Source organism: Cryptomeria japonica, chromosome 1 (genome assembly GCF_030272615.1).
Source record: "Cryptomeria japonica chromosome 1, Sugi_1.0, whole genome shotgun sequence".
NCBI classification, from domain to species: Eukaryota; Viridiplantae; Streptophyta; class Pinopsida; order Cupressales; family Cupressaceae; genus Cryptomeria; species Cryptomeria japonica.
In genome coordinates this window covers 373,691,208-373,705,556 of record NC_081405.1, presented here as the reverse complement: position 1 = coordinate 373,705,556, position 14,349 = coordinate 373,691,208, and the positions used below count along the sequence as shown (strand labels likewise).

Genomic DNA, 14,349 nt, shown 5'->3' with positions numbered 1-14,349 from the left:
CGGCCAGTAATGGAGTGGAAAACTGCAATCATTTCTAGAAAAGGCTCATTCGAACCCTGAAGAATGTGGAATGCGCCATGGCAGCTTGATTTTTCCTTCGAACTTTTCTAGAAGCCCAAGCATGGCATCCAAAGAGAGTAGATATTCACAGAGAATAGAATCGACAAAAAAGATGCATTAAAAAAAAACCAGCTAGGAGCCCGCCTTATCTGGAGACTCACTCCAAATTCTAGGTGACCCACCGCCTAGTAGTGTTTCCATGTTCCTCTAAAGTACCAAGTTCTACAACTTGATGAGGGTGCAACTTTAAGAGATAACAGTTTTTGGCATGCTAGACAACTTGTCCTTGGTGGAGCAGCCGATTACCATCAAAAGGGCTCCTCAAGAGAAAAATGATGGATTTCAATTTCCGTTTTCAGCGGAAATGGAATCGAATTCCTGCCACGGTAAGACCTTCTACAGAACATGCTTTTTTGTATTATTTAAGAGCACTTAATAGTGACATTTTTGTGATGATACAATCAATGCGAGGGACTGCATTACCAACAGTGTTTGATACTGCTATAAGGGTAGAAAATAGCCTTATCCAAGCTGGAAAGATAGCACGTAGGCCTTGTATGCCCATCTTTCCTGAAATTCATCCTAATATGCCTTTACAAGTACCACCATTGGCTGTTATTCCTGTAATTTCTGCTGTACCACCAGTAAATTTGCCATCTTTTAACCAAAAAAAGAATGTTCCAAGTTCATCTTCTGAGTTTCAAGAGATAAAAAGTTTATTACATAACTTTGAAAATGAGATTGTGAATCTGAAAAGGCAGCAAAACCAAAATTACAGGCCAAATCCAACCCTTGATCAAGCCCCTTTTCAGCGAAACAGACCTCAATATCAGCTAAATACTCAAGGCCAAAGACCAATTATGAATCAAAGGCTATTTCAGCCTTACAATCTAAACACTGCAAGTGCCTCAAGGGAATTGGTACCCACACAAAACAATTTAGTGCATGAACCTGAGTGGTGTTCCCATGCAATTTACCTCACAGGCAGGCCACTTGTACTAATAGTCTTATCAACCAAGCACTTATGATACAAAGTGCATCTGCTATTCAACAAATTCCAGTGGTTGATACAACGGAACAAAATGCATCTCCGCACTTGGATATGCAAGGAGAAGTGTCCCTCCTTAATTTTTAGAGGGAAGATTTTTGTGGAATGAGCAACCCACAATCACCAAATCAATTCCATAATACTATTGCAACATACACGAGGTCAAAAAAGAGAGTTGTAGATGATGGACAACAACTTGATAGTGTTGTTCTAAAGATAAACAAGTTCCGAACACTCACCAAGGGGCTGCTGGTCCATTTAGTGGATTGAATATTCCATTTTCAGCAGCAAATCAAGTTGTAGCAAGTAAGGAACAACCAAAAGATTTAGCACAACCAGTACTTGCTAAAGAAAAAGAAGTAGTTGTTCAAAAGACTTAAAACAAGGTGAGTGTACTTGCTTTTAATATTATAGGCCATATGAAGAAAGCTAATGTCACCATGTCCATGTGGGATTTGTTGGCTATTCCTGGCCAAAAGAACCTCTTGCAGTCAACCTTGTCAAATATCAATTTGTCAACTAAGCCCACCAATGAACAATCTAGAGTGATGCTTACCAATGATCCCAATACAAGTACCGAACAACCAACAAATAGTCAATCTATCCACCACAACATATACACAATCCTTCCCCTAAGCCCGTGGCAACCCAGTGATAAAGTCCATGGATATACTTTCCCATTTCTGACTGGGAATGGGCAAAGGTTGTAACAAACCAGCTGGTAGAGTGTTCTCATCTTTGTTCTTCTGACATGTATAACACTCTTTAATGTATCTCAAGATATCATTTTTTAACCCCTTCCAAGAAAATCTTTCTCGGATCTGCCTGCAAGTCTTGAAATAACCATGGTGACTAGCAAGGGGAATGTCATGGAAGGTTTGCAAAATCTTCTCCTTAAGCTTAGATTCAATGATAATGAAGATCGTTACCTTGTATAAGATCAGCCCCTCAACCAATTTGTACTTTTCGTTATGAAAAATACCCTCAATAATGCTGGTTGCAAACTGATTTTTGGCATAATTAGCAAGCAACAACTCTCTCTAATCTGCAATAAGCTCGTACAAAGAGCTCAAGTGGGGTCTTCTAGATAGAGCATCAACCACAATGTTATTCCTCCCTTTGACATACTCAATGTCAAAGTTGTAAGCCTGTAGCTTACTCACCCATTTCTGTTGTCTCTCATTCAAGTCCCTCTGATGCATGAAGTGCTTAAGACTGTTGTGATCAGTCTTAGCAACAAACTTACTTCCCACAAGGTACTGCCTAAACTTCGCAAGAGCATGCATTATGGAAAGCATCTCTTTATCATATATGGAATATAATATTTCAGCTCCTCTCAATTTTCTACTTTCAAAAACAATAGAATGCTTGTCTTGCATAAGGATCGCACCAACACCTTCTCCTGATGCATCACATTGTAGTTTGAAGGCTTGGTGAAATCTAGTAAGGCTGAAATAGGGCACGAGCTCATAATCTCCTTGAACTGATGAAATATTGTTTGTGCCTTTTTTGACCACTCAAAAGCTCCTTTCCTAGTGAGATCTGTGAGGGGGGCAGCCAACTGAGAGTATCCCTTTACAAACCTTCTGTAAAAACCACATAGACCGAAGAATCCCTTCAAGTGTGTTATGTTCTCAGGTGGTGGCCAATCAATGATAGCTCTAATCTTTTCAGGATCCACCTACACACCTTCTGCACTGATGATGTGACCAAGATAGAGCAGCTCTCTCATTCCAAATTCACATTTGGACTCCTTAGCAAACAAGGATTCGGACTCCAGTATACTGAGCACTTCATCTAAGTGCTGCAAGTGCTCCTTCCAAGACTTGCTGAAGATGAGGATATCATCAAAAAATATGAGTACAAACTTCCTCAACTGCTTCTGAAAGATCTTGTTCATGCAATGAAATATCCTCTGTCCTTTGATGACTGAAAACAAGGAATATTTTCTACCCAAACTGCGTGTTATGCTGTTCTAAAGTTTGTGTGTTATGCTGACAGAGTTTTCAGTTTGTAATGAAGAGCACCATAAATGAATTATTCAAGAATAATTGACTTCTAATTGATTCTTCTTGATCGATAGTTAACTAGAGCCACAAATGCAACTATCTATTGATGATATATATGAAATTAGACCCAAGAATCATAACTAACGGCAACTGACATTATAACGAACAATTGTCATGCACCCTTAGATAAACATGAATGTGAATGCAGATCAAAACTCCTTTCTTCTTAATCTTATTGATTATCAAATAAGACATTACATTGGCAGCAATAAGATCATATACATGGACTGTTATTAAGACCACTTTTTAGACTTTCCAAGGACAAATGTCTGTAACTAACCTAAACACAGTCTGAAATTTCAATGAAATGATAATGCCAAAGAACCTGGAATTGAATGCCATGAAGAAGCAAGCAATATAATTTATCAAGAAGCCTCCAATCAGCTGATCAATCCTTATCTTCAGAAGTAGCCCCTGTTGCAATGAGGATGGGACTGGTAATATTTATTTGACTGCTGCTCGTCTTCTATCTTGTCTTTCAAAATGTTTGCCTAAGCTTCTCTAATTGTTGGTTCAAAATTTTGTACACTTGGGGAAATATACAAAATTGTGGTTTCATCCACAACGTGTGAGTAAAACTCTCCTAATTAAGGGAAGGCTCCCCCTATCTAACCACAACTTTAAAAATAAAATGGGATGGGACAGCATCTTTCTTCTTCTTTCAAGAAAGCCAATATCCTTTTCTTTTCACAGAAAAGTGATAGCAATTTAACATAAAATAGCAATAACAACTTTTTGAAATGAAATGAGAGAGGAAATAAAGATTCCTGAAAGCTCAAAGACTTCTGTCACTTCCTTCGGGACGGGACAACAATATCAAGCTCAAAGTCTTGATTATATGAAGTCCTATCTACCCTTTTCTATACTAACGCTATCAAGAACAAATTATAACAACTCAAAGACTGAAATATCTTATTCTTTTCTACATAAAACAATGGGAAGTAGTATAAGCTCAAAGACTCACAGCTATTTCTCACAAAATCTGCTTCTAAACTCTCTTAAGAATAAGTGCAAGCACAAAGACTTACAGCTTCTCTGAAAAGAATATTTATTCTAATTTATATTAACCTCAAATACTTGTAGCACAAAGACTGCAAATCAAATTCGATTAAGTTCTTTGAAGAAACACTTGCAAGAAAGATAATATAGAACACAAACTCAAGAATGTAGCACAAAGACTCAAAGACTGAGCAATTTCCTTCTATTTCTTTCAATTCTTGAATTCACACATGAAAGCTCAAAGACTTCTTTACTGTAAATTTGGCAGAGTTTTTGCTTGCTTTCCAAAAGATAAAGATTACAATAGACCCCTCAAGTATTTATAGAAGAGGAGTCTTGAGAAAAAGGTGGGAGGATCCTAACTAACTTGAGAGATTCTCTCAACCACCAAGACTTATTCAATAACTAACTATGACTTATTCCAACTACAGTCCTAAATGAGCACAACTTGTAGTTGCCTTACATGTAATTACAAAAGTGCAAGTAAAGACTTGCAATTTACAAAAGGTTTTTTGTAATATCCCAGTAATTTTTATTTTTATTTTTTAACAATAAGAAGTACAAGAAATCACCACAACCCGTTAATTTAGAGAAATAATCCAAACTGCTGAAAGGGAACCCTTCCACCTTTTGTTCACCGAGAGCCCAAGCTGGGAAGGTGAGAGCATACGGTGTTCCGGGGATCGTTAGCAACAACAATCAACTGAAATTACAATGCCTGGGCGGCAAGCCAGCCCCTTCTGCTTATCCAGCAGGATAGAAACCAAACTCTTGGCGGTAAACCGACCAAGGGAAAAATGACAAGAAACTGAGATTCAATCACTCTACCGCATATTTCAGCGGGAGGACAATAGCATTAACTTATCACTCGACCACTTATTCAGTGGGAGGACTGAAAATTACAAATTTGCTGAATACCATGTGGCAAGCCAGCCTCTTCCACTTATTCAGTGGGATGAGAGTTACAAAGATAGAACTGGTTAGTAGTACTACTACCTAACCTTACAATAATAGAGATGAAAGAAGGAGAGTAATGCAGATTTCTACAATAAGGATATAAATTTCTGTTACAACCAATCTATAGGCTGAAAGTACAAACCAGCAGCCTATAGAAATACCAAAATACTCATAACTCCCTCATTTTACATCCAAATCAACTCAAACCAGTCCCAAACCCACAGTACATCATAAGCAATGACAACCAATCAAAACCACACCCCAAACAAACCCTTATTTATTTTGCACGCATCCCAATGCAACACAGAAAACCCACGCCTAGCCTAAGAATTTTGATTCGGCATAATAAATTCAAAACTCCAACAAACATGCTATAAACTTACAAAGTTTATCGCCAATGCTGGGAAGGAAGATAGAGCTAATATCAGTTGCTTCCGCAGAGAGGTGTGATCGAAAATATGCTTTAGCCACAAGCAAAACCAGCGAGTCTCCAAAATCACTTCAACACCAAAAATGTCTATGGTAAACTCTGAGAATGTAGGAGAATACAATGCACAGCTAGGTACTGTATTTCAAGTACGAAACCGGGTAGCACTAGGGAGACGCACTTCGAAGCCTCAAGTTCTGTCGCCAAACCGGCAGCATAACATTACAAATTTTCAAGATACCAAAATGAGAGCCCAAGTCACTTATTTATAACTTTTTGCCAACCAAATTCAAATTCAAATGCACTCCAAATACGCCCAAACCAAATGCCATTCCATTTCATCCACATTTAGCATTGCATTTCATTTCATTTCCTTGCACAAGTTCACCCTTTTTAATAAATATAAGTGTCATAAAATAAAGTGTAAAGTGGGCGCCCAACTATGACTTCCAAATAAAAAATATTACTAAGGCAATATACTTAGAAAATCGCCCATTTGCCTTGAGTTATAATTTACTTATTAACACCATGACGACCCCTTGAAGTCATATGCAATTTTCGCCCAAATAGACTTAGGATAAAATTAATATTTTCTCCCTTCCTAAGTCGTCCATCCATAAAATAATCAAATATTAATACCTCATGCCTAAGGAATAATATATTAAAATACCCTCTCCTCAAATATTGATTATTGCCAAATTGAGCCGGAGACTGAAGTGCTGGAAATCACCAAAACTGAACTGAGTTGGGGCTTTGAACTAAACTGCCAAAAATAGTCATCTGAGCTGAGTTGCAGAATCCTTGCCAAGAATAGCACCAAAAAATCTGGAAGACCAACTGTTCAAACTGACCTGCCGGAAATAGCCATCTGAACAGGCCAGCTGACATCCTGCTAAAAATAGTACTTACTAAAAATAGCGTACTGCTAAAAATAGTAAGTGTTTCCAAAGTGATTTTAACCACATTCTGAGCAGCCGTCGCACTTACTAAAAATAGTAAGTCAGGAAAAAGTCACTCGATGCAGATGCATGTCGAACCATCTTGAAGCTCTCTGAAAACCCAGAAGGAATCCAGAGTCCAAACTGTCAAACTCCCACATATACGCCCTGAAAACACAAAAGAATCCTCCTAGAAAATAGGAAACCTTAATTCTCCTTTCCAAATAGCCTACGAGTCTCCGGAATAGGCCAATGGACCACTGAATGCACATCACTGAGAAGGGGACATTACAATTCGCCCTTCCGAAAATTGCTTGTCCTCAAGCAATGCCATCACAACTCCCGAAAATTTTAAACTGATCCGCACCAAAGCAAGTACGATCCCAGGGTCCCATGCTTGTCTCAAGAAGAACCCACCATGTCGATGTTGCACCACTCTGATCACATCAAGGAAAACATCATGCTCAAACTTCACTAACCTCCCTTGTAACTCCAAAATGTTACCATTCATGATACTCAAATTGGGAAACCTTGAAGGACTGAAATCAATATCATGTAGCATCTCATGCCCATAAAGCTCTGAGTGATCGATATCAATAATGCCACTGTCTATCACAAGCCTTGGCAATAGGAAATAAACCCTACTAAACTCACGATGAAACTCCATAGCATATCTTCCCAAGGTGTCAAGCAGAGCCATGACTGTAAATGTGCCTTCTCCAAATCTCCCTGCAAAGATGAAAACAATCCTTTGCAAGAGCTCAACAACCTCATCCCCATAACTCCGCATGAATCTACTAGGCCTCAATTGAATTATTCTGATACAACCACAGAGACTTCTGAAATCTCTTATAGTTCCCACTCCAAGCACCTCACAATGATGAACCATAGAAAGCAAAGGCTCGCTGTCCCCATCATAAGTAGAAGAGAGGGCATAAGAATAACTGCTAGTTAAAGCTTGAACACTTCCCATATACAAATACTGATAGCCCCAACTCGCCATACCTCTCATCTGAGACCATAAACCAATTCTGCCAAGAGACTGTGAAGTCTGAAAAAGAGTACACCAACAGCCCACCAAGTCTGAAATGATTGTCTTGAGATCTGATTTTAGAAAAATCTGCTTCCAAGAAGATGAACAGCTGCTGCAACATAAGAAATCATCATCCAAAACAACACATATGCTCACATTCAAGGCTGGAAATATCCTCTCTAGTGACTCCAACTCCACATAGAACCATCCTTTGCTCATAATATCTTCCCAATCCACTAGTTGATGAGCAAAAGGAACCATCAAGTGGCTGGTAAAGAACGGAACAACACCATTAAGATTGAAAATTTGTTCCTTATCCCTCCAAAGGTCCTTTCCACATGTAACAAGCTCGATCAAACTAGGTTGACGATCTCGAGATTGGATTCCCAACTGAAGGTAATTTTCAATACACTGAAAAGAAAACTCAACACATCCCCAAGTACTAGTGAGGACCAAGTGCATACTTAAGAAATTGGTGTCTTCTCTAGTGAACCCTTGAAGTTTAACCATGAAAGCTTTAACGACATTGGAGTATGGAGCAAATGTTGTCCTCAAATCCAACTCCCAAAATGGACTAGTATGAGCCTTATTATTATTCAACCCAAGAAATGGGTTATCAAGCATGCAATCACCATGTTCTGGTCCTTTCTCCCCTACTTCATGAGTAACAAATCTGAAATCTTCACTCCTTGCTGCTGCGATGAAACCTTGGATGACTTCTAAACTGTGTTTAGACAACATCTTGATGCCCAAGATGTTGAAACCATCCATCACAAAGAGAGGGTTTTCAAGAACTTGGAAGCCATCCCTTTCTTCTTGCTGACTTCCCTCTTGCTGATCCGAATCTGCACATGCAACCTTTGTTTTTCTTGTGAAGTTCTCAAGATCAAACTCCTCTTGAAGGCTATCAAGTTCACCAATAACTTGCTCGATTTCTTCAGCTCTTTGTGCATTCTCTTGCTCCTTGAGAAGTTTGAAATCAGCAAACTGATCTTCTAACTCCATTAGAGCCAATTGAGTATTTCCTATCATGTCCTTTGTTGACTCAAGCTCAAGAGTAAGCTCTTCAACTTTCCTCTCTTCCCCTTGGAATGCACTAGTGGTCTCCCTTGCAAGTTCAAAGGCGTAATCTTGATCTTTAATCAAGTGTATGTAATCTGACTTCAATATTTCCAAAGAGTCTTTGATAAGTTGCAGATTAGGGAGAGTAACTTCATCCTTAACCCCTTTCTGTCTCTCATCCATTTGAGCCTTCCAATAGAGTTCTTCAATCAAACTATGTGTGTGATCAAATTGGGATAGAGCTTGCATTTCTTTTTCAACAGACACCTTGAATTGACCATCTCACTCATAAGAATGCAAAGATGGTGTACTGCTGATAGGCAACAAGAAAAAATCAGAACTTTGTTTCTTGCAAACGCGGCCCCCATAGCTGCTCCAAGACTCTCGTCTAACTCCACCAACTAGTTGCAATTGCTCAATATGATGAAGAGGATCAGATTCTACTAAATCTTCAACTTTTTGCTTACTACCAACTTCATCAATAGGTGAATCAGATTTGCATTTTAAAACCTCTTTAAACTTTCCAGCATCAAAACCCATATGGTCCTCTAACTTTACAACACAATCTGTTTTTTGAGCTTCATCAGGATCAAAGGGAAATTCATCCCACACAGGTTCCTTGTCATCGCTAGGTGCCCTCATACCCGGATCCCAAGTGCTAAAGGGTTGATTACTGTGTTTAGTTAAAAAGTGCTCACCATAGCTCCACGTATCATCCAACTTAGATCTTGAATATTCTCTTAACTTCCACACATTGCTATTCTCACCAAGAGCAATGCTAAAACCAAGTAATGTTCCATCTTTCTACTCAAACAGTGCATTGTCATATGTTTTCACTTTACCCATCTCAAACAATGGGTTTTCAACAATCTGAAAAGTATTTCCTTTGTCCAACTTAGACCAACAATCCTGCTGTCCTAAATCTGAAAATTCCAATTTAGGACATTGCTCAAAGACTTTCAGAATTTGGTCAAGCTCATTCTTCAAACTATGAGTCTCAACACCATTGTTCTGAAATGCAATTTCTGATTGGTCCTCTAAATCTGCCCCTTGAATGTCATCATTTTGGCATATTTTAAACTCACAAAATAGGACAGCCTCTTGTTCATTAGGAACTTCATCATTAGCTGCAATATTTTCAGCTTCATAACATGAATTTCCATCCAACAATCTGTTAACCTTTTCCTCTTGTTCAACATCTTCGATTTTCATCTGCTCTTCCTCTAGAAGCACATGAGTGCATTCAACACTGTCTCTAGCTCCATAAGAAACATTAAGAGATTCATCATGCACAACCTCAAATATTGTTTTTTCTTCTTCTTGAATGACAACCTCATCAATGGTAGGTGGATGCATCAACAAAGAGTCTTCATGAAGCACTGTCTCAAAGTTAGGTGTCAAAACACCAACTCCATCATTTGTCTTTTTATTAAAAAAATTGTTTTCAGACTCTTCATTATGTGTGGAATTTGCAAGAACCTTTACAAACACCATTTTAATATCTGGATCCTTTACAAACACCATTTTTACAAACACCGTTTTAATATCTGGATCCTTTACAAACACCATTTTAATATCTGGATCCTTCATCAAATTAATCAATCCTTGCATTAACTCACAAATAGACTTATCTATAGTAGACATTCTTCCAAACTCTGATATGCAACCAACAAACCACGACCCAATAGGATGGAAGGAAGAACTTATGATTTGATCAACTGAACACATAGGCTGGCAGGAAAACCAGCTCTGATACCACTGTAATATCCCAATAATTTTTTTTTTGATTTTTTAACAATAAGAAGTACAAGCAATCACCACAACCCGTTAAGGTTAGAGAAATGATCCAAACTGCTAAAAGCGAACCCTTCCACCTTTTGTTCACCGAGAGCCCAAGCTGGGAAGGTGAGAGCATACGGTGTTTCGGGGATCGTTAGCAACAACAATCAACTGAAATTACAATGCCTGGGCGGCAAGCCAGCCCCTTCTACTTATCCAGCAAGATAGAAACCAAACTCTTGGCGGTAAACCGACCAAGGGAAAAATGACAAGAAACTGAGATTCAATCACTCTACCGCATATTTCAGCAGGAGGACATTACATCAAGACATCACTCAACCGCATATTTCAGCGGGAGGACAATTGCATTAACTTATCACTCGACCACTTATTCAGCGGGAGGACTGAAAATTACAAATTTTTCTGAATACCAAGCGGCAAGCCAGCCTCTTCCACTTATTCAGAGGGATGAGAGTTACAAAGATAGAACTGGTTAGTAGTACTACTACCTAACCTTACAATAATAGAGATGAAAGAAGAAGAGTAGCGTAGATTTCTACAATAAGGATATAAATTTCTGTTACAACCAATCTGCAAGCTGAAAGTACAAACCAGCAGCCTATAGAGATACCAAGATACTCATAACTCCCTCATTTTACATCCAAATCAACTCAAACCAGTCCCAAACCCACAGTACATCATAAGCAATGACAACCAATGAAAACCACACCCCAAACAAACCCTTTTTAATTTTGTACGCATCCCAATGCAACACAGAAAACCCACGCCTAGCCTAAGAATTTCGATTTGGCATAGTAAATTCAAAACTCCAACAAACGTGCTATAAACTTACAAATTTTATCGCCAGTGCTGGGAAGGAAGATAGAGCTGATATCAGTCGCTTGGGCAGAGAGGTGTGATTGAAAATATGCTTCAGCCACAGGCAAAACTAGCGAGTCTCCAGAATCACTTCAACACCAAAAATGTCTATGGTAAACTCTGAGAATGTAGGAGAATACAATGCATAGCTAGGTACTGTATTTCAAGTACAAAACCAGGTAGCACTAGGGAGACGCACTCCGAAGCCTCAAGTTCTGTCGCCAAACCGGCAGCATAACATTACAAATTTTCAAGATACCAAAATGAGAGCCCAAGTCACTTATTTATAACTTTTTGCCAACCAAATTCAAATTCAAATGCACTCCAAATACGCCCAAACCAAATGCCGTTCCATTTCATCCATGAAAGATCCCTGATGGATCTCTTTTACCAATCTGCTGTAATTTTTATTTATTTAAATTGATTTTTCCTGCTTATTAATATTTTCTTTCAGAAATAGACAGAAGTTGCAGAAGGGTTGAATTCTTTTTGTATTTTGATGATTTTTCAACAAGTAAATAATGAAGTACAAGTACATGAACAAAGTACTGAAAATGAAGTTCATATACAGCCAAAACAAATTCGATTCAAGGCAGATTTCTGAATATAAAATCAAATATTTGACCAGATGAAGATTTCCAATAATTTCAGGAAGATTACAATCAGGAATAATTCCAACCTGGATGCTGAAAGAGTAACATAACTAGGAATGAAGTTGTGGCAAGATTCCAGCCCTCCAAGTGCTGCACGTGGGAAGGAAAGTGGCTGCCAGGTACAGCCGTACGGCTGCCAAGTACACCCAACTGGTTAGAAACCCCAAACCCCACGCTGAACTCTGTCAGAATTGCTGAACCTCCAGAAAGAATGCCGTACAATCTCCAAGATGCTAATAGCTGCAAACAAATCCAAACCACTGTATTGGGGGCTACGTCCCAAACAGGCAAGGCATTGGGGTTGGCGTCCCAGATGCTGAAAAGCTCTTCCAGAGCCAAATCTCAAATCCAAGATGTAAAATGTGTAAAAGATAATAAGAATTAGGTCTCAACTTCCTTATAACACCTTCCCACTAAGCTCAAACCCTAAAAGTGACTCAATGGGGCGTTTAGGGTTAAAATGTTATATTTCTCATTTTAAGTTGTCAAGTGCATAGAAAATGACCTTTTTTCAAATATAAAGAAATCCGTTCACCGAAAGGATCTGAGTCAAAAGAGAAATATTTAGAAAAGTCCAAGACCTTTCCAACGAGCTATCACACCAAGGGATACGCATCCAGATGAGGCCAAAAACCCCTTATCACTCCAAAATGGCTATAAACATAGCCTTATTTAAATAATTAAACGCTAACTTAAGAAATATTTAAATATATTAAAAATATATCCCAAATAGCTGTAGAAGGCTCAAATGACTCCAAAAACCTGAAACGGAATTTGCCATCAGTCTGTGACTGAAGTCGGAAATCATGGATCAACTGGCAGTCTCATCCCTAAAATCTAGGGATGCTCCTAGAAACTAGGAAACACACCCAAATCTCCTGAAACTGAAACCATCTAAAAGGTCATGAATAACCTCACGACTGGCAACTGTCACGACCTCCTAAAATTTAGGGATACCCCCTAAAATCTAGGAACTGCTCCAAACTGGCTCCAAACTGCCTGTAAAGCCAAAATCCAATCACTATATGCACTGAATGAGTCCCAATCAACCTCTGCTAGCCTACGAGACTCCAATGATAGGCCAACTCCTTCGTCTCCGATGTCCACTCTAGAAAGGGGACATGACAAGCCTCCCCTCTCGGAGTTGCTTGCCCACAAGCAACTGAAACACCAATCCTCCACCATCCCAAATAAGATGTAAACAAATCATTGCATGTAACTGCTGCTCATCTCTGATATAAACAACATGCAATGCCCCGGTTTGGAATGGCTCCTCAAAATGCTGAAGCACCTGTGCTGTCAAATCAACACTGTCTGGGTCCCAGAGCGAAGCATAGCTCCCGCTGAATACCTCAAGTGAGCAATGGAAAACTATATCATCTCCATAGATCAAATATCCATAAATGCCAAGACCACTAGTGTGTCTGTGATCACCAACATGCATAACATCCGTCATAATATCCAATGAATGCCAATCCATGGAAGACCCTCTGTGATCTGACCCCATCTGACACAAGTGACACACAACTGCCACACACTGCTGCTGATGTGCCGGAAGATCTAATGCCAACTCACTAGACAATATATAATACTGACTAAAATCATCACTGTCCAAGCTGGCATCTAAAAATATGTAATCACCAACTAGCAATGAAACAATCACCCTGTCTAGAGAATCAGGTGAAATTGCCACATCAACTGGCTCAAAGTACTCACTAGGAGTAACATCACATAACTCATCCACGCCAGCTATCTGATGACAATCAACCTGTGGATCAACTGTCGTCCCACTCTGCTCGATAAACTGAGATGGATAGTGGGTAAACTCCAGCTCCATCCTCGTGATATTCCGAACATACCGTCCAAGTGTCAACAACCATTGTACACCCACGACTACATCTATACATCTGAAGTGAAGCAACCCATGTAGGATCCACGAAAGGAAGGTACTACACATGTCTATACCATGATCCCACACAAACCACCTGTAGGACATAAACTGCTCCTGCTGCTCTCCTCTGATATAAGTGCCATATAATCTTAATATCTGGAGCAACATACTATAATCCCTATAAGACGCTGTATCAAATGAATCAACACCTGGATCCCAAATAAAACTAAATCCACATCCATCTGTCATGAAGAGACAATGATAGTAAGAGGCATCCTCGATACCGTGTCTCTCTATAGCCACTGTGAAACCATAAATACCACCAATCTTCAATGTTGAAATGGACCCATCAATAAGACAATTTCCAACAAGCAAAGTGTGATGGAAACCTCTCCAAAACCTTTGATCAGCGGCTGCAACTTGCCCAATTTCTCCACAAGTTAGTATGTCTTCATTGGAGGATGCCAAATAAATATATTGTTTAGCCATGCACCAAATATAGTCTCTTACACGCTGATCTTCATAGCCCACTATCACATCTAAGAAAACTGAGT

General features: G+C 39.1%; 1 protein-coding gene across 1 annotated transcript in view; it reads left to right on the top strand.

The window, feature by feature from the left end:
* LOC131069093 (phototropin-1) overlaps positions 1 to 14,349 on the top strand; it is a 200,255-nt gene that overhangs the window by 56,545 nt on the left and 129,361 nt on the right. The window lies entirely within an intron of this gene.